The 21,389-nt window shown below is 40.6% G+C and overlaps 1 protein-coding gene across 5 annotated transcripts in view; it reads right to left on the bottom strand.

The window, feature by feature from the left end:
* The window catches only part of atrnl1b (attractin-like 1b), a 1,086,143-nt gene that overhangs the window by 82,993 nt on the left and 981,761 nt on the right, over positions 1-21,389 (bottom strand). The gene's annotated exons all lie outside the window — the stretch shown is intronic.

The raw sequence follows: 21,389 nt of genomic DNA, 5'->3' as shown, positions 1-21,389 counted from the left end.
CTAGGGTCCTTTGGTTAATGTTAGCGGACCCTGATTTTGAGGACTATGGGCCAAATACGTGCAAATGGGAATGGCTAAGGAGAGACTGGATGAGTCGGGTAGGGGTGTTCACTTACGAGGAGAGACCGGATGAGTTGGGTTTATTTTCTTCAGAATGGAACTGGCAGAGAAATATGGTAAGGTGGGCTATAAAAAGCTTTACCCCATAGCAGCAGTGCACAGGTCTAAAATAAGGGTAGGAGCTAGTGATTCTTTTCACCCAGAGGATGGTTGTAATTTGTAACACATCTCTTGATTAACACCAATGAGAACCTGTGGGGTGTTGGAAGAGAGGCCATTTTATTCTATGGGACAATCTAAACCAGAGTGACACACAGTGCTGGAGGAACTCAGCAGGTCAGGCAGCATCTATGGAAATGAATAAACAGTCGACATTTTGTGCTGAGACCCTTCATTAGGGCTTATCAGGGTGAAAGGCCTTAACCTGAAACATTGATTGTTTATTTCCATAGAAGCTGCCTGGCTTACTGAGTTCCTACAGCATTTTGTGTGTTGCTTTGGATTTCCAGCATTTGCAGAATCCTTTGTGTTTATGATTTACTAAACCAAAGAGTCACTGTTTAAAAATAAGGGTGACCCATTAAAGATACATGCAACTTTTCTTCTCAGAGAGTTAGGACTTTATGGACTGCACTTCCTCAAAGAGATGGTGCAGCAGACTATTTGGTTATTTTTAAGGCAGAAGTAGATACACACTTGATAAAGAAAGGAATGAAAGGTTACTGCGGGTAGTCAGGAATGCAACGTGGATGTTACAATCAAATCAATCCTGATCTAATAAATGGTGAAGTTGCTTCATGGGTTGAGCTGCCTTCTCCTGCTCCTAATTCATCTGTTTGTAAGGACTAGATGCCATGAACCTGATGCCATAAACAATATTGTTTACTCATTAATTCCAGCAGCAATAGTTTGCCCTGCTGCTTTTAGAGTCATGCTTGTCGAAATAGCTACAGTGGCTTCTATAAACTAAGTAGTGTACATAAAGAAGTGATGTTTATGATCAACAAATCTAGACAGTGATTTACTCTCTTTGTCTAGGTACGTTGTTTTCACTTAGATTCTTCTGACGTAGGATGTGTGAGATTTGTGTTCAGTGGAAATGCATTGCTGAAGAACAGCCAATGAACTGCTGATTAATATGCCCAGCAGAGTTATGAATAATTGAGCTCACTTCTTCTCACATAATTTCCCAAAAGGGCCAGACAATTCTACATCAAATAGACCTGTATAGTCTGCAATCCTAAAACCTTCAGTGCAAAAGACATGCGTCTGTTGAAACAGTATGGGTGATATATGGTATGTTTAGTTAAAAAGTTTTGATATCCCTGTGTGTACAGCAGCCTGTTAATTTATGGACCAAGGCCAGCAAATCTTGTCAATATTGATGAACATGAAACTACTCCACGGCTTTAACTAGCTTCACAATCTGACTTGCTTCTTTCACTCGTTCATTCTTTACACATAAAATAGAGTATTTGTTGCCCCAGACAATGGCACTGAAGTGTAACGCATTGGAAAGTTTATTTGAAAGTTGTAGAACAGTGTGGAGTGTCCATCGATCCGTTTTTCTCATTTTTGGTTGTTTTAACTGCTATCTCTAAAATATCTTACTTTGGAACTATAAATTTTCATGAATGGAGAGGAGATAGCGTAAGTTTGCTAGAGATAAGTTGGAAAAGGTTCATAAAATTCCCGCTTTACCAGCTTAAGATACAGTACTGTGCAGAAGTCTTAGGCACATATATATAGCTAGGGTGCCTAAGACTTTTGCTCAGTACCATAGTAATTTTATGTATTGCTCTGTACTGTTGCTGCTGTTGCAAAAAAATAAATAAATTCGTGACATATGAGTGATGATAAACCTGATTTCAATATGGGTCTCTACTGAGCAAAAGTCTTAGGCATCTCTACTATGGACTGCGAGTGGGAAGGGAGTGGGAAGCACCAGACAGACATTCTTTAATGATCAATAAACCAATTGCTTGGTGTCTCAGGGCTTTGTGTACCTGCACTCATGCCATCCCCAGCCCCTGGCACTCCTTTGCCACCTGTCCCACATCCCTCGCTCAGTGCTCCACCCTGACCATTCCCAGCATGTAAACCTAAGACTTTTTCACAGTACTGTACATAGTCAAGTCTGTTAGGTGTGAATTAAATTGATAAAGCAGACATACAAAACTGCCGGATATGGTGGTGCTACAAAGGTGTGGTACACATGGGGATTACTTACCTCCACAACATCAGACTAAAATACTTCAAATGTCATCTGACAGAGCTTGAGCAGTTTTGTAAGGAAGAATGGGGAAAAACTGCAGAGTCCAGATGTGCAAAGCTGATAGAGACCTATCCACACAGACTCAAGGCTACAATTGCTGCCAAAGGTGCATCTACTAAATACTGACTTGATACTTACGCAATCAATTATTTTCTGTTTTATATTTATAATTAATTTACGTCTCTGTGCAGAGATCTGTTTTCACTTTGACACAGAAGAGTTTTTTCAGTGTCAAAAAAGCCAAATTAACTCCATATTCAATGATGTAAAACAATAAAACATGAAAACTTCCAAGAGTGGGTGAATACTTTTTATAGGCACTATAGGTGGGTTGCTGAGGGGTGCAACTTGTTAGAGTGGAAGGGCCTGCTTTGCACTGTATTTCTAAATAAATTAAAAGTAACTAAACTTGAATATTGAGCAAATACCACTGTGCAGTCATTTTACTTGTCATTGTGACAATGAGATAGCCAGAACGCCAATCAATTCCAATTTTTCTATCAGTCAGCTTACTTACTAAAAGCAGCAACATTTTTTGTTCAGCCTATGCTGGATCATTCATCATCATTACAGAAGATACCAAGAGGTAAATCTAGAACCTAGATAAAATAGTCCGGCTCCTCTACACTGTGCTTCAGTGTTGATGGGATTCAACAAAATAGTTCTTATGGATGAGCCTACTGATGACAACAGTCTGCCTGGAAACCATTGAACTTAATAACCAAATACAAATTATAATCCATTCACATCACTGGTGAGTCCACTACCATATCTCATTATGTATTACTCCCTCTGTTCTAAACAAAATAACCTTACCTTACCCAATCTTTCATTATAATTATAGTTTCCCAATCCAGCCATTATCATTTACTGCAATCTCAGTTACATACTTCCTGTAATGTGCTGACCAGAACTGTACACATTGCTTTAACTATAGACTAACCAGAGTACTGTACCTCCTTACTGAACCCTGCTTGCTACGTTCATTGACTTGACTACAAAAGGAAAGCATCCCATGTACCTTTTTAACCATTTTATTCACTTGCACTATAACCTTTAAAGACCTGTTCACACACAGTTGAAAGACATACTTATGCGTCATCTCTTTTATTGTCTTGTTGAGAGTGCCAAAATGTATTAGCCTCACCATTCTCTCGATTAAATTCCATCTGCTGCTTTTTCTGCATAACTGACCAAATCGTCTATAGTTATCTGCATTCCATTCCACTGTCATTCACATGGCCATTATTATAGCAGCTACATACAAACTCTTTTGCATATCCCCAATAAGTAGATGCAGAATATCAATACATGTTACAAAATGCAAGGGAGCAGTACTGGCTCCTGTGGAACGTCTTTGGTAATGGTTTTAAAGATCAGCTCATTCTTCCTCTTTTGCACTATTTTTTATTTGGTTTTATTGTAACTTACAATAATCTGTCATGCCTTCTCCCACAAAAGAACACATTTTATAAGACCATAAAAGAATAAGATACAGGAGCAGATTTAGATCATTTGGCCCATTGAGCCTGCTGTTTCATCATGGTTGATCTAATTTTCCTCTCAGCCCTAATCTGCTGCCTTCTCTCATATCCCTTCGTGCCCTGACCAATCAAGACTCTATCAATCTCCGCCTTAAATATATCCAATGACTTGGCCTCCACAGCCGCCTGTGTCAATAAGTTCCACAGATTCACCACTCCTTGGCCAAAGAAATTCCCCCTCAGCTCTGTTCTAAATGGATGCCCCACTATTCGCAGTCTGTGTCCTCTGGTCGTTGATTCCACCACCCCACCCCCCAAACAGGAAACGTCCTCTCCAAATACATTCTAACAAGGCCTTTCAGCATTTGATAGGTTTCAATAAGATCACCCCTCATTCTTCTGAATTCCAGTGAGTACAGGCCAGGAGCCATCAAATGTTCCCCTTATGTAAAGCCCTTCAATCCTGTAATCATTTTAGTGAACCTCCTTTGAACCCTCTCAATGTTAGCATGTCCTTTCTTGGACAAAGGGCCCAAAACTGCTCACAATACTCCAAATGAGGCCTCACCAGTGCTTTATAAAGCCTCAACATTACATCCTTGTTTTTACATTCTAATCCTCTCGAAATGAATGCTAACATTGCATTTGCCTTCCTCTCTATCGACTCAACATGCAAATTAACTTTATGATTTATGTCAATGACAATAAACCTGATTCTGATTTTGCAGAGTACCTCAAATGCACTGACTCCAGTGCTTGCCTTGCTAAATCACCAAAAGAGTTCATTGGCCACATCTGTCCATTCTTAATGATTAGGATACAATCAATGATAATGCCCTCTTTTACATAACACGGTTCATTCATGAGAAAGAGTGCTCTTGAATTAAAATAGACAACAATCTCTACTATTTGTACTGAGGAAGCTTTTAAGCGAGGTGGATGTTCTATCCAGGGGTGGTCCTAGTCCTGAGATGAAGTGTTTTAGAATTTTAGAAACTTTAGAATTTTAGAATTGGAGGAGCAAACTTGTAAGGAGATAGCAGATATTTGTAGTAAGCACAGGGTTGTGATTGTGGGAGATTTTAATTTTCCACACATAGACTGGGAAACCCATACTGTAAAAGGGCTGAATGGTTTGGAGTTTCTGAATTGTGTGCAGGATAGTTTGATGCAGCAATACGTAGAAGTACCAACTAGAGAAGGGGCAGTGTTGGATCTCCTGTTAGGGAATGAGATAGGTCAGGTGACGGAGGTTTGTGTTGGGGAGCACTTCGGTCCAGTGATCACAATGCTATTAGTTTCAATGTAATTATGGAGAAGGATAGGTCTGGACCCAGGGTTGAGATTTTTGATTGGAGAAGGGCTAACTTTGAGGAGATGGGAAAGGATTTAGGAGCAGTGGATTGGGACAATTTGTTTTATGGGAAGAACATAATAGAGAAATAGAGGTCATTTAAAGGTGAAATTTTGAGAGTAGAGAATCTTTATGTTCCTGTTAGGTTGAAAGGAAAGGTTAAAAGTTTGAGAGAGCCATGGTTTTCAAGAGATATTGGAAACTTGGTTCGGAAAAAAAAAAGAGATATATACAATAAATATAGGCAGCATGGAGTAAATGAGGTGCTCGAGGAATATAAAGAATGTAAAAAGAATCTTAAGAAAGAAATTAGAAAAGCTAAAAGAAGATATGAGGTTGCTTTGGCAAGTAAGGTGAAAATATATCCCAAGGGTTTCTACCGTTATATTAATAGCAAAAGGATAGTGAAGGATAAAATTGGTCCCTTAGTGAATCAAAGTGGACGGCTATGTGTGGAGCCAAAAGAGTTGGGGGAAATTCTGAACAATTTCTTTTCTTTGGTATTCACTAAGGAGAAGGATATTGAATGGTGTAAGATAAGGGAAACAGGAAGGGAAGTTATGGAAACTATGATGATTAAAGAAGAGGAAGTACTGGAGCTTTTAAGGAATATAAAAGTGGATAAGTCTCCGGGTCCTGATGGGATATTTGCTAGGACCTTGAGGGAAGTCAGTGTGGAAATAGCAGGGGCTCTGACAGAGATAGTTCAAATGCCATTAGAAACGGGGATGGTGCTGGAGGATTGATGTATTGCTCAAGTTGTTCCATTGTTTAAAAAGGGTTCTAAGAGCAAACCTAGCAATTATTGGCCTGTGACTTTGACGTCAGTGGTGGGTAAATTGATGGAAAGTATTCTTAGAGATGGTATATATAATTATCTGGATAGAGAGGGTCTGATTAGGAACAGTCAACATGGATTTGTGTGTGGAAGGTCATGTTTGACAAATCTTATTGAATTTTTTGAAGAGGTTACTAGGAAGGTTGACGAGGATAAAGTGGTGGATGTTGTCTATATGGACTTCAGTAAGGCCTTTGACAAGGTCCCACATGGAAAGTTGGTTAGGAAGGTTCAATCCTTAGGTATTAATATTGAAGTAGTAAAATGTATTCAGCAGTGGCTGGATGGGAGACGCCAGAGAGTGGTGGTGGATAACTGTGTGTCAGATTGGAGGCCAGTGACTAGTGGTGTGCCTCAGGGATCTGTACTGGGTCCAATGTTATTTGTCATATACAGTAATGATCTGGATGATGCGGTAGTAAGTTGGATTAGTAAGTATGCAGATGATACTAAGATAGGTGGAGTTGCGGATAATGAAGTAGGTTTTCAAAGCTTGCAGAGAGATTTAGGCCAGTTAGAAGAGTGGGCTGAAAGACGGCAGATGGAGTTTAATGCTGATAAGTATACGCTGCTACATTTTGGTAGGACTAATCAAAATAGGACATACATGGTAAATGGTAGGGCATTGAAGAATATGGTAGAACAGAGGAATCTAGGAATAATGGTGCACAGTTCCCTGAAGGTGGAATCTCATGTGGATAGGGTGGTGAAGAAAGCTTTTGGTATGCTGGTCTTTATAAATCAGAGCATTGAGTATAAGAGTTGGGATGTAATGTTGAAATTGTACAAGGCATTGGTGAGGCCAAATCTGGAGTATTGTGTACAGTTTTGGTCACCAAAATATAGGAAAGATGTCAACAAAATAGAGAGAGTACAGAAAAGATTTACTAGAATGTTACCTGAGTTTCATCACCTAAGTTACAGAGAAAGGTTGCATAAGTTGGGCCTTTATTCTTTGGAACATAGAAGGTTGAGGGGGAACTTGATAGAGGTATTTAAAATTATGAGGGGGATAGATAGAGTTGACGTGGATAGGCTCTTTCTATTGAGAGTGGGGGAGATTGAAACAAGAGGACATGAGTTGAGAGTTAAAGGGCAAAAGTTTAGGGGTAACATGAGGGGGAACTTCTTTACTCAGAGAGTGGTTGCTGTGTGGAACGAGCTTCGAGCAGAAGTGGTTGAGGCAGGTTCGATGTTGTCACTTAAAGTTAAATTGGATAGATATATGGACAGGAAAGGAATGGAGGGTTATGGGCTGAGTGCAGGTCGGTGGGACTAGGTGAGAGTAACATTCGACATGGACTAGAAGGGCCGAGATCGCCTGTTTCCATTCTGTAATTGTTGTATGGTTATATTGCAAAGAAAAGGTTAGGCTTCAAAGGTTCAGAAAAAAGAAGCTAAAGAAAGGAAAAGTAGTTTTATTTATAATACTAAGAAAAGATATGCATGGGAAAAAAAGGAGCTCTTACAATGATGCAGGAGAAGTATAAGAAGAACGGACAAGGTTTGGCATGGGAATTAATGGGTGGTCCAATAAAGGTGCAGATTAATGCTGCCCATTAATGCTGCAGATCTTGAGAGGCAGTTTAAGTCTCTCTTCGACAGACCAAATAATAAGGCATATATAAGAGGTTTCAGTCTTTGTTTAGAATAGGTTGAGCATTTGAATTTGACGAGTGGTATTACCTCGGTTGAGGAAGTTAGCGGTACTTGAGGCTTTATAACTAATACTGCTGCTGGCTTTATGATTGGCACTAAGCCGCGATGGCCTTAGTCTGGCTGAGGTTCAGAAAATGGACACCATGATGAAGTGCAATTATACAAATTTCATTAATATAAGAAAATTACAACACATTACAAAACAATATTAAACATTACAAACTACAAGACCAAATTTTCTGGAGTTCCTGAAAAGGATCTTTTACCAAACAGTTGCTTATCCAGTTAGACTAGTTTACCAATAGGTTATATGTTCCAATATTTGTGCTTCCTCCATCTCTACAAAGAGTAGGTCACATTCATCTTGCTGTCGGTGCAATGATTTCTGGTCACTGGATGAAAATCCTTTGAGAATTTCCTAAAGAGCTGTTTACATCATTAGGCACTTGTGTGTAGCATTTGGGACACAGCAGCTTGTTTTTAATACAGTCTCTGCTGATACGACAAGTCAAAATGAAATATTTAGAGAACTAAATTAATTTCCATACTGCTCCATTTCACCTTATGAAACACAGTGACAGGCTCCAATGACCTATATTTCAATGATTGGATAACCTCATTTAAACATGGTTTTCAGAACAAATACAGAAACTCCCATTTAAGAGAGTGCAGTCTCTAAATATGAAATACAAACGTTTATAGATCTGATCTGTGCTTTTTCTTGTTGAAATATACAAGGATGCAAACTTAAGCTTATAGAAAGGATGCTTAAAAGGAAGGGTGAGTAAGTAGGGTTTTAATGATCGTGATTTTCAGACAGCAAGAGAAAGTGATATGCTAATTCTTGTTGTTTGAGACGTGTAATCTGATATTCATGTAACATAAACTAAATAGCACCATTTGCAGATCAAACTTTAAAGTTATGCTGATCTTAATAGCATGGGGCACTTGATTATCAGAACAGCGGGGAATGAAGCAGAGCACTATGGAATATTCAACAACTTAACTGCTTAAAATGATGAATGCCTCAAATGAAAAAAAAAATTACATAATTCCTGCAGCAGTATTAGGATTGTAATGATCATCAGAATCCTAAAATGGATCAACTGTTGCCAAGGCATTGCTACTCTTACCCTGAGCATTGTGCAAGGTTTGACTGTAACTAGCAAGAATAACTATTTTTGAACTGAATGAGCTTTAAAGACAGAGATTATGGTTTTCTCTAACATCCCAAATACATGCTGATAGGTTATAGAGTCACAGAATCATACATTATCTATTATTTGCCCACATTAGATCCATATCCTTTTATGCCTTGTCTATTTAAGTGTCTGTTGAAAAGTCTCTTAAATAGTGATGTATCCCTAACCACCACCTGCTCTGGCAATGCATTCCAGATATTAACCACTCACTGTTTAAATATTTTTCACTAAGATCCCCTTTAAGATTCCTTTTTCTCACCTTAATCATAGAGTCATCCAGTACTGAACAGGCGCTTTGGCCCATCTGGTTCATGCTGACCAAGATCCCCATCTAAATTAGACCCATTCACCCATGTTTGGCCAATATCCCTCTAAATCAGGAGTTCCCAACCTTTTGTATGGCATGGACCGATATTGTCAAGCAAGGGGTCTGTGAACCCCTGGTTGGGAACACATAGTCTAAATATTTCCTTTCCATATACTTATCCAAGTACATTTTCATGTAATCATTTCTCTGGCAGCTTACTCCACATACTGACTATTCTCCAGCGAAAAAGTTGCTCCTCCCTTCTCACCTTAAACTTGTGCCCGCTAGTTCATGATTCCTCAATCTTGGGATAAAGGCAGTGTTCAATCACTGTACCTATAACCCTCATGGTTTTATGGATCTTTACAAGATCATTCCAATGAGTCCCAATATGTTTAAATTCTCTCCATAACTCAATCCTTCAATTCCAAGCAACTTTTTTGTAAGTCCTCTGCACTCTTTCCAGCTTAATTGCATTGATCCTACAGCATTGTGACTAAACTGAACACACTAGCAAGCCACCATAAAGACATGCATAAAGTACAAAGAAAAGGAGGGGAAAAACGAGCAGGAACCAAAGAGGTCTACTTTTACTTTCATCCTACGCCACCTTGTTTTCGATAGTCCCACCACGGGAATAAAGATACTATCTAATCAAAGTTCAGAGTATATGCAGGTCTCCATGTACGACCCTGAAATTAAGTTTCTACTGGGCACACTCAATAAATCTAACATAGAATAATAACCATAATAGAATCAATGAAAGAAAGCAACTACTTGGGTGTTCAACCAGTGTGCAAAAAACAGCAAACTATGCAAACACAAAAAGAAAGAAACAATAATAATAATGTAGGGATGACTTACAGCGGACCGAAAAACTTGAGCATGTAGATATTAAGGAAGAGGATGTGCTGGAGCTTTTGGAAAGCATCAAGTTGGATAAGTCTCCGGGACTGGACGGGATGTACCCCAGGCTACTGTGGGAGGCGAGGGAGGAGATTGCTGAGCCTCTGGCAATGATCTTTGCGTCATCAATGGGGAGAGGTTCTGGAGGATTGGAGGGTTGCGGATGTTATTCCCTTATCCAAGAAAGAGAGTAGGGATAGTCCAGCAAATTATAGGCTAGTGAGTCTTACTTCAGTGATTGGTAAGTTGATGGAGAAGATCCCGAGAGGCAGGACTTATGAACGTTTGGAGAGGCATAATACGATTAGGAATATTCAGCATGGCTTTTTCAAAGGCAGGTCGTGCCTTACAAGCCTGATTGAATTTTTTGACTAAACATATTGATGTAGAGCAGTAAATGTAGTGTATATGGATTTTAGCAAGGCATTTGATAAGGTACCCCAAGAAAGGCTTACTGAGAAAGTAAGGAGGCATGGGATCCAAGAGGACATTGCTTTGTGGATCCAGAACTGGCTTGCCCACAGAAGGCAAAGAGTGGTTGTCGACGGGTCATATTCTGCATGGAGGCCGGTGACCAGTGGTGTGCCTCAGGGATCTGTTCTTGGACCCCTACTCTTTGTGATTTTCATAAATGACCTGGATGAGGAAGTGGAGGGATGGGTTAGTAAACTGGCTGATGACACAAAGGTTGGCGGTGTTGTGGATAGTGTGGAGGGCTATCAGAGGTAACAACGGGACATTGATAGGATGCAAAACTGGGCTGAGAAGTGGCAGATGGAGTTCAACCCAGATAAATGTGAGGTGGTCCATTTTGTGAAGTCAAATATAATGGCAGTATATAGCATTAATGGTAAGACTCTTGGCAGTGTGGGGGTTCAGAGGGATTTTGGGGTCTGAGTCCATAGGACAATCAAAGCTGCTGCACAGGTTGACTGTGCGGATTAGAGGCATATGGTGCATTGGCCTTCATCAATCGTGGGATTAAGTTTAAGAGCCGAGAGGTAATGTTGCAGGTATATAGCACCCTGGTCAGACCCCACTTGGAGTACTGTGCTCAGTTCTGGTCACCTCACTACAGGAAGGACGTGGAAACCATAGAAAAGGTACAGAGGAGATTTACAAAGATGTTGCCTGGATTGGGGAGGGTGCCTTAAGAGAATAGGTTGAGTGAACTCGGCCTTTTCTCCTTGGAGCAACAGAGGATGAGAGGTGACCTGATAGAGGTGTACAAGATAATGAGAGGCATTGATCATGTAGTTAGTCACAGGCTTTTCCCCAGAGCTGAAATGGCTAGCATGAGAGGGCATAGTTTTAAGGTGCTTGGAAATAGGTACACAGGAGATGTCAGGGGTAAGTTTTTACGCAGAGAGTGGTGAGTGCATGGAATGGGCAGCTGGCGGCGGTGGTGGAGGTGGAAATGATAGGGTCTTTTAAGAGAGACTCCTGGATGGCTACATGGAGCTTAGAGAAATAGGAGGCTATGGGTAAAGCCTAGGTAGTTCTAAGTTAGGGATATGTTTGGCACAACTTTGTGAGCCGAAGGGCCTGTATTGTGCTGTAGGTTTTCTATGTTTCTGTTTAAATAAATAAGCAATAAATATCAAGAACATGAGATGAAGAGTCATTGAAAGTGAGACTATAGGTTGTGGGAACATTTCAGTGACGGGGCAAGTGAAGTTGAGTGGAGGTATCCTCTTTGGTTTAAGAGCTTGATTGTTGAGGAGTAATAACTGTTCCTGAACCTGATGGAATGTGTCCTGAGGCTCCTGTACCTTCCTCCTGATGTCAGAAGAGAGCATGTCCTGGGTGGTGTGGGTTTCTGATAATGGATGCTGCATTCCTGCAACATCATTTCATGCACAGGTGATCAATGGTGGGGAGGACTGTACCTGTGATGAACTGGGCCGTATCCACTACTTTTTATACCATTTTACATTCAAGGGCATTGGTGTTTCCATACCAGGCTGTGATGCGGCCAGTCAATATACCCTCCACTACACATCTACAGAAGTTTGTCAAAGTTTTAGATACCTATTATATACAGTTCTATCAGGCCGCTTTGCTACCTCCTTTGCTCCATGGAAAAAAAGCACAGCCTCTCTGATTTCTATCCTCCAATCTAGCCAACATCCTGATGAATCTCTTCTGCCCTCCCTCCAAATCTGCAATCTGCTTATTAAAGCTTCCAACTTTTTAAAAAAATATCAGAATCAGATTTATTATCACTGACTTACAGAACTTGAAGTCTGTTGTTTGCAACAGCTATACAGTGCAGTGACATGGTCCGGATCGGGGTCCCTTTAAATTTACCTCGTTTATGTTACAAACCGGACCGTTGATTACCTGTTTTCCCATGTCCCTCGGCTTTGGTGATTAGAGGCAATTAACGCTTTGCTGAACCGGTAGTTTATAGTTTCCGGCTTGCAGCCGTTCAGCGTGGGAGCGTCTGCAAAGTCATCTAAGGTACGAAGGGTCTCGGCCTGAAACGTCGACTGCACCTCTTCCTATAGATGCTGCTTGGCCTGCTACGTTCACCAGCAACTTTGATGTATGTTGCTTGAATTTCCAGCATCTGCAGAATTCCTGTTGTTTAAGGTACGGTGTGCCAATGTCATCTGGCCGGAGCAAGCCTAGTCTCTGCCGAAGCGAGTGTCGGTAATTCGCCTTTCCTCACCAGAGCAACCCTGTCCAGTTACCTCGCCAAAGCGAGCCTGCAAAGTTTCCTCACCGACGTGGGTCCGTCAGTTAACCCGCCAGAAGGAATCAAGAACCGCTGTCTACTGTTCCCGGGCCGAGTCGAGAGCTCGCCACTACCCGGAGGCTCCAAGTCAGGTCCTGGCTCCGGCGGCATTCAAGCACCAAGTCAAGTCCCGTCCCTGTGGCCTGTACCCAAGGAGGGGTCCTGGCTCTCTGTTCTGTGTGTGAGTCCATGGTTCCATGTACCTGCTCCCCGAGACCAAGGCTCTGTGTTCCCATGTTCCTGCTCTCCCTAGCCCATGTCATGACCTTGCCTGGTTCTGGGGTCCAAGCCCGAGGCAAGACCCAGGTACTGGGTCCTTGCCCAGTCCCTGGCTCGGAGTCCATACCCTAGTCTCTTCGTGTCTCCTCTAGATCTGGGAGCCGATTCCGAGTCCTAGCCCAGACCCTTGGTTCCAGCCTAGTCGTAGTCCTCAGTCCTTGTCCAGTTCACTATTCCTACTCCTGCCTTGCTCTCCTGGTTTCGAACAATAAACTAAATTTAAGTAACCTCACAAGATGTGTCTTGCATTTGGATCCACCCTTGCTCCCAATGCCCCCGCCATTGTGACAAAACATTACTATAAATTTAAGAAAAATACCGCAAAAAGTATAAAATAATTTTATTATAAATCCAATATGTTAACTGAAATTGGTTATTGTTCTCTCTTGAGCTATTCTTGGCTTCTACTCCAAAAGGAACACAACATTAAACATCTTTGAAAATCAAAAAAACAGAAAATGCTGTAAATGCTTATGGAAAGAAAAAAGGTAAATGCTTTAACTCCAGAACTGGGAAAGAGCGAGACCATATTGGCTTTAAACAGCATAGAATGCGAGAAGAGAGACGGGTAAAACAAAGGAAATATCTGTGAAAAGATGAAATCAGATGGCCAAGGAGCAGTTAAATTCAGATAAATCTTCTCACTGTTGACTATAAGGCTGTGGAACATACCCGGCAGGCTAATTTATATACATAATGGAGAAAAAAGAAATGCAAAAACTAAGCTGAAATAATGATAGGCAGACATGGCCAGTTAGATACAGGAAAAAAGCTGGAAAATTTGATATTGAGTCCTGCATGCTGCAACATGATCAGGTGGAAGATGAAGGCTTACTCCAGAAGCTTAATTTGGTCCTCACTCCAACAGAAAGATCAGAGTGGGAGTAGGTGATGAAAGCTGCAAGCAAACTGAAGCTCAGAGTAACTCCAACAAACTAGGTGCAGATGCTTCACCAAGCAATTGTCCCATTTGCATTTTGTTTGACCAATGTAGAGAAAATCACACTGTGAATACCAACCACAGTAGACTGTATTGGAAGAAGTACAAGTCAATATGTTCATTCCACATTGTATATTAATCTATTCTACATTTTATACCTCATGTACGCTCAATTCTTGTCAACAATCTTTTGAAGAAATGTTGGCTTTAAAGCTCAAGAGAGATTTCTCATGGTGTTCTTGAAAGAGACACCATCATAGGTTCCACTAATCCACTGTAAAAGGTTTTTACTTGTGGGACTGTATACTTACAACAACTGTGAAGCCTGTTCTGTTCCAAAAGAGAGAGAGAAGGATGAGAAAAATAAATAACTCATCCATCCACAAGCAGCTTTCTTTCAAAAGTCCACCAATTACATTCATCCATAAATATTCAAAATGACCCTGACCACCAACCTCATAACTCTCAATGGATCAATTCCCCAGTGAAGGGAGAAAGAAACATTCCAAACACTGCATGAAGTGATGATCTACGGCTTGGTTTTAGATTTAACATAATATAATTGTCCATTAGTCCCATCAGCCAAATGAACCTTATAAAAATTAAAATAATTTTAATTTCAAATGTAAGTGTCCATTAACTAAATTACATACTTATCTCCTCAAAGTTTCAAATTTAAGAATATCAAACACCTCATAATTGAAGCAGTTTTATAGTGCCTAATTGCTCCAAAATTATTGAGTAACACTATAAATTGAACTGATTGCAAAACTGCAGTAATCAATAAAGAATATTTAAACATCAAACATTTGTATTGATTAATTTTATAAGTATATAACAGCTTTACTCATGAAATTATTCAGCTTACAATGACATTAACATTTATACCCATTACAGTGTAGTTCAAAAATTTATAGTTGCATTTCTTGATCAAGCTTCGATGGCTGAAATCAAATTTAACATTTCCTACAGGAAGAGTCCTCTTCCACTAGGCACTTCGTTATTGAACAACTTTAAACATAAATGAGTGAATTCCAGGGAATTACTTGGTCTGTTTTATGTCGTATAATCTGTCAGTGTGAAAACTGACTTACAGTAGAAAGTAACAGGGGTGGTGGTATACTGCTTAGTTTATGTACTCATGGCATTTTATGTAGTGACACCAGATACAGTTGCATTGCTGTAAGATGAGCTGGCACAGGTCAGACAGTCAAGTAAGACAATACTGTACGTATGAACATCACTAGCGCTGTGGAGCTGCTGAGATCCAATTGCTAAATACAATACAATGGATTCTGGTTAATTGGGGCACATTTTGGCCAATTAAGTGGCTGCTCCAGTTACCTTAAATGTCATGGAAATAGTTAAAAGGATATAATTAAAAAGTTACTTAGATAACTAAGTAACAAATTATGCATTTAAATGAAATACAGAACAAATTAGAATACTGTCATTCTGCCAATACTATAAAACTATGCATTAGTTCCTGAAGGTTATCAACGGAGGAAATCATCCAGCGTCTGCTGTTGTGTGCTTTTGACTGATTGGCTGTAAATGAACAAAATCACAGGCACCTTGTACAGATAAGAGACTGCCTTCAATGATTTCAATGATTGCATCCTCCAAATCTTCATTTTCATTGTAACATTCACGATGACTGTCGATACCTTCAAATTCTTTGCACTTCTTCACTTGTTGAAGTAGTGAAATCATTATAATTTCACTCCTGGCCATTTCTGACATCTCCAAACTTGAATGCTTGAAACCACAGTGAGCAAAACAGTTCTGAAACATGAGGAAATCCGGAATTTCAAGCAACACACATAAAAATTGCTGGTGAACGAGGCAGGCCAGGCAGCATCTATAGGAAGAGGTACAGTTGACGTTTCAGGCCGAGACCCTTCATCAGGACTAACTGAAAGAAGAGATAGTAAGAGATTTGAAAGTGGGAGGGGGAGAGGGTGATCCAAAATGATAGGAGAAGACAGGAGGGGGGAGAGATGGAGCTAAGAGCTGGGACATTGATTGGCAAAAGGGATATGAGAGGATCATGGGACGGGAGGCCTAGGGAGAAAGAAAGGGGGAGGGGGGAAGCCCAGAGGATGGGCAAGGTGTATAGTGAGAGGGGCAGAAAAAGGAGAGGAAAAATAAATTAATAATAAATAAATTAATTAATAATAAATAAATAAATAGATAGATAGATAGATAAATAAATAGATGAATAAATAAATAAATAAATAAAGGATGGGGTACGAAGGGGAGGTGGGACATTAACAGAAGGTAGAGAAGTCAATGTTCATGCCATCAGGATGGAGGCTACCCAGACGGAATATAAGGTGTTGTTCCTCCAACCTAAATGTGGCTCATCTTGACAGTAGAGGAGGCCGTGGATAGTCATATCAGAATGGGAATGGGACGTGGAATTAAAATGTATGGCCACTGGGAGATCCTGCTTTCTCTGGAGGATAGAGCGTAGGTGTTCAGCGAAACGGTCTCCCAGCCTGCGTCATGTCTCGCCAATATATAGAAGGCCGCATCAGGAGCACCAGACGCAGTATATCACCCCAGCAGACTCACAGGTGAAGTGTCGCCTCACCTGGAAGGACTGTCTGGGGCCCTGAATGGTGGTGAGGGAGGAAGTGTAAGGGCATGTGTAGCACTTGTTCCGCTTTCAAGGATAAGTGCCGGGAGGGAGATTGGTGGGAAGGAATGGGGGGGACAACTGGACAAGGAAGTCGCATAGGGAGCGATCCCTGCAGAAAGCAGAGAGAACGGGGGAGGGAAAGATGTGCTTAGTGGTGGGCTCCCGTTGGAGGTGGCGGAAGTTATTGAGAATTATATGTTGGACCCAGAGGCTGGTGAGGTGGTAGGTGAGGACAAGGGGAACCCTATTCCTAGTGGGGTGGCAGGAGGATGGGGTGAGAGCAGATTTGTGTGAAATGAGAGAGATGCACTTGAGAGCAGAGTTGATGGTGGAGGAAGGGAAGCCCTTTTCTTTAAAAAAGGAGGACATCTCCTTCGTCCTAGAATGAAAAGCCTCATCCTGAGAGCAGATGCGGCGGAGACAGAGGAACTGCGAGAAAGGGATGGAATTTTTGCAAGAGACAGGGTGAGAAGAGGAATAGTCCGGGTAGCTGTGAGAGTCCGTAGGCTTATCGTAGACATCAGTGGATAAGCTGTCTCCAGAGATAGAGACAGAAAGATCCAGAAAGAGGAGGGAGGTGTCGGAATTGGACCAGGTAAAATTGAGGGCAGGGTGAAAGTTGGGGGCAAAGTTAATGAAGTCAACGAGCTCAGCATGCGTGCAGGAAGCAGCGCCAACGTAGTCATCAATGTAGCAAAGGAAAAGTAGGGGACAGATACCAGTATAGGCTTGGAACATGGATTGTTCTAGAAAGTCAACAAAAAGGCAGGCATAGCTGGGAACAATACGGGTGCCCACGGGTACACAATTAGTTTGGCAGAAGTGGAAGGAGCCAAAGGAGAAATTATTAAGAGTAAGGACTAGTTCCGCTAGACGGAGCAGAGTGGTGGTAGGGGGTTACTGGTAAGGTCTGGAATCCAAAAACAAGTGGAGAGCTTTGAGACCTTTGAGTTCTGAATAGTCTTACTGCTTACTTGTCACAATCATCAGTGAAAAAAACACTGCTTTTTAAACACGAACATGCACAAGTGATGCTATTTAAAAGCTGTTCGCTGTAAGCATGGTGTACTGTCTAAAGGCCACACAAGTGTACGTGACTAACGCTAGTCAGAAACTGTTCGGCAACTGTCTTCTGCCCCAATTAAGCAATGTAGAGTACCAAGTAAACCAACGGGTCCTGGCTACTTTCTCAATCAGTGTTTGTTTTTTTTCAGAGTCGTCCCAAATAAGTGACGCCCTGAGTAACAGATGACCCAATTAACTGGAATCCACTGTATTTTATAACCTTTTCATTTGTAAATATAAACAATTTTTGGCTGTGTTCAATGTTGTGCTATTCGAACAGCAAGTCTACAAAAAAGTAGTGGATACAGCCCAGTCCATCACAGGTATACACTTCCCAGCATTGAGCATATCTACGATGGGTGATTGATAAGTTCATGGCCTACGGTAGAAGGAGTCAATTTTAGAAGTCCTAGCACATTTATTTTTCAACATAGTCCCCTCCTACATTTACACACTTAGTCCAGCAGTTGTGGAGCATAAGGATGACGGACCTCCAGAAAGTGTCCACAGCAGGGGTGATTGATAAGTATGTGGCCTAAGGTAGAAGGAGAAGCTTTTCTCGTTACATGCACTTAGTGATTATGCAGAAAGTTTGAAGTTAATAACTCATCTCCTTCTACCTTAGGCCCCGAACTTATCAATCACCCCTGATGAGTTATTATCTTCAAACTTTCTGCATAATCACTTAAAGAGTTGATCTGCAAGTGCACGTAACGAGAGCTGTATAACTCAACTCCTTCTACCTTAGGCCACAAACTTATCAATCACCCCTGCTGTGGACACTTTCTGGAGGTCCAAGATCTGTATGCTCCATGACCGCTGGACTAAGTGTGTAAATGTAGGAGGGGACTATGTTGAAAAATAAATGTGCTAGGTTTTCTAAAATTGACGCCTCCTACCTTGGGCCATGAACTTATCAATCACCCTTCATACATGAAACACTATTGCAGGAAAGCAGCATCCATCATCAGGGACCTCCACCACACAGAACATGCTCTTTTCTTGCTGCTGCCACCAGGAAGAAGGTGCAGGAGCCTCAGGACTCACACCAACAGGTTCAGAAACAGTTACTACCTCACAACCATCAGGCTCTTGAACCAAAGGTGATAACTTCACTCGCCTCATAGTTGAAATGTTCCCACAACTAATGGACTCATTTTCAAGGATGCTTCATCTTATGTTATCAATATTTAAGGTTTATATATTTATTATTGTTTATTTGTTTTTGGTCTGGGACAGTGTCTTTTGGGCACTGATTGAATGCCCAAATTGGAATGGTCTTTCATTGATTCTGTTATGGTTATTAGTCTATGGATTTATTGAGCATGCCCACAAGAAAATATATCTCAGGGTTATATATGGTGACATACATGTGTTTTGATGATAAATTTACTTTTAAACCTTTTTAAATTTTTGAATGCAAGAGCACCATTAGATGCTTCTTAGCTTATGATGAATAATTCATTGACTAACATGGTGAAGCCTTTTCACCATATGCAATACACTAGTTAGGAGTGTAATAAAGTGCTCTCTACCTGCCTGGAAATAACCAGCACCAACAATACTGATGAAGATTTACATAATCCATACCATGTTCTCTTCTCGCGGCTGCCATCAGGAGGGTGGTACAGGAGCCTCAGGACTCACACACACAGGACACAGGTTCAGGAACAGTTATTACCCCTCAACCATCAGGCTCTTGAACCAGTGGGTATAACTTCATTCACCCCATCACTGAACTGTTCCCACACTCTATGGACTCACCTTCAAGGACTCTACATAAATGTTCTTGGTATTTATTGCTTATTTGTTTACTATCATTGTTTTATCTTTCCTTTTGTATTTGCATCCTTTGTTGTCTTTTGCACACTGGTTATCCACCCTGTTGGATGCAGGCTTTCATTGAACTGATTTACCCAGTTCTTGGATTTACTGAGGAAGCACATAAGCAAACAGATCACAGGCTTTACATTGTGACACATATGTACTTTGATAGCAAATTTACTTTCAAACTTTGAACATGTTTTGAACTACATCAATAGCTGCAATGGTTAGATTTGTGAATGTCTGTGGATTATCAGTCTAAATCAATGAATTACTGTTTTGGTGAATTAACTGTGAAACCACCTTTGAATGACCTGCATCAATATCACTGGAGAACAAAGATTTTGCTTCCTGAATACCTTAAGATACACCTAATGAATTTTGGGCTACTGATCATGAAAATCACCATGAAATTTCCCTCTCATGCACCATTTTTAATAAACTTATGTTTATTATTTCAATTCATAATTCAAGTCAATTAAAATGTTGCCTACAACGTAAGCTGGAAAGTTTCCTATCTTGTCCAGGAATGCTTAGATGGCGTGGCTACTGCATGGCAGGAGAGGTTTTAGTAATAATTATTGGGTTCAGGACTGTAAGGATGGAATTTGCTATCACCAGGCACAAAAGTTTCTATGAAAGATTTTGATACTTGAGACAGATGCTTCCCAGAATAACTGATGCCAAGATTAAGGAAAGCATGTTTGTTGGTCCACAAATCAAACAGGACATCGATGACAGGCAATTTGAAGAATTTCTAGTGGGACCAGAGAAAATCACAAGGAAGGCATTCAAGGAAGTTGTTGAAATTTTTATCGGCATCTACAGAGCACCAAACCACATGCAGCTGGTTGAAAGCATGCTTCAAGCATATAAAACTATGAAATGCAACACGTCATAAAGATCCGTTTTCTGCATTCCTATTCAGACTTCTTCCCTGCAAATCTTCATGCTGTTAGTGATGAGCACGGTGAAAGGTTTCACCAGGACATTGCGGCCATGGAAAAAAGATACCAGGCCAACTGGAATCCATCAATGCTGGCGAATTATTGTTGGACACTTAAGCGAGAAGCCTCAGACACTGAGTACAAATGAAAATCATTAACAAAATATTTTTAACTTAGTTGAACTATTGCAAAGCATCAGCACCATTATGCAATTAAACACATTATATTCAATAAAAGTTAATTTGTTGTTTCTCCAAATTCCTACATAATACAAGTAGTCTGAAATCATATTTCTGTTCATCTTCAAGCGGTCTATTATAAACAAAAAGAATTCTAAGGAAGCAACACTCTTGAAAAAATTTTCTGTCCAGTGTATTCAAAGCAATGTTGAGAACGTACTGTTTCCACATGGATCTTTCCACTTGATGTTCAACATTTTATTCTAGACCAACTTTGGACAGACATGTTAATACTCTTAGGACAACTAAATAATGAGCACATTTAGGTTGTATTTCATGTTGCTGGGCTAATTCATCAAAAGCAGGGTGTGAATTACCTTAGAATAGCTTGACCATACAATTAGCATGTGTGGCACTTAAATAACGCAAGGCATGCTTGAAAATGTTCAGGATTCCTAATATATTCCAGATAGAATCGATCATGGCAAGTCAGACATTTGAAACTGAAGAAAAATACTATTTAGTGTATAATATTGTTGTACTCTACACTCTCAGGGTCATAAGTCTAGAAACAAGTTAGTTTACCTTGAACTAAATGTATGGCGCGTGCTCAAAGTCCAACTGACGTCATGCACTGTGGATCATTTACATGTAATTGTGTTGCAGGTGCAGTCTCACCTCCTGCA

This window comes from Mobula hypostoma, chromosome 19 (genome assembly GCF_963921235.1).
Source record: "Mobula hypostoma chromosome 19, sMobHyp1.1, whole genome shotgun sequence".
NCBI lineage: Eukaryota > Metazoa > Chordata > Chondrichthyes > Myliobatiformes > Myliobatidae > Mobula > Mobula hypostoma.
Note: the sequence above shows the minus strand (reverse complement) of the source record. Positions and strands in the feature narration are given on the sequence as shown.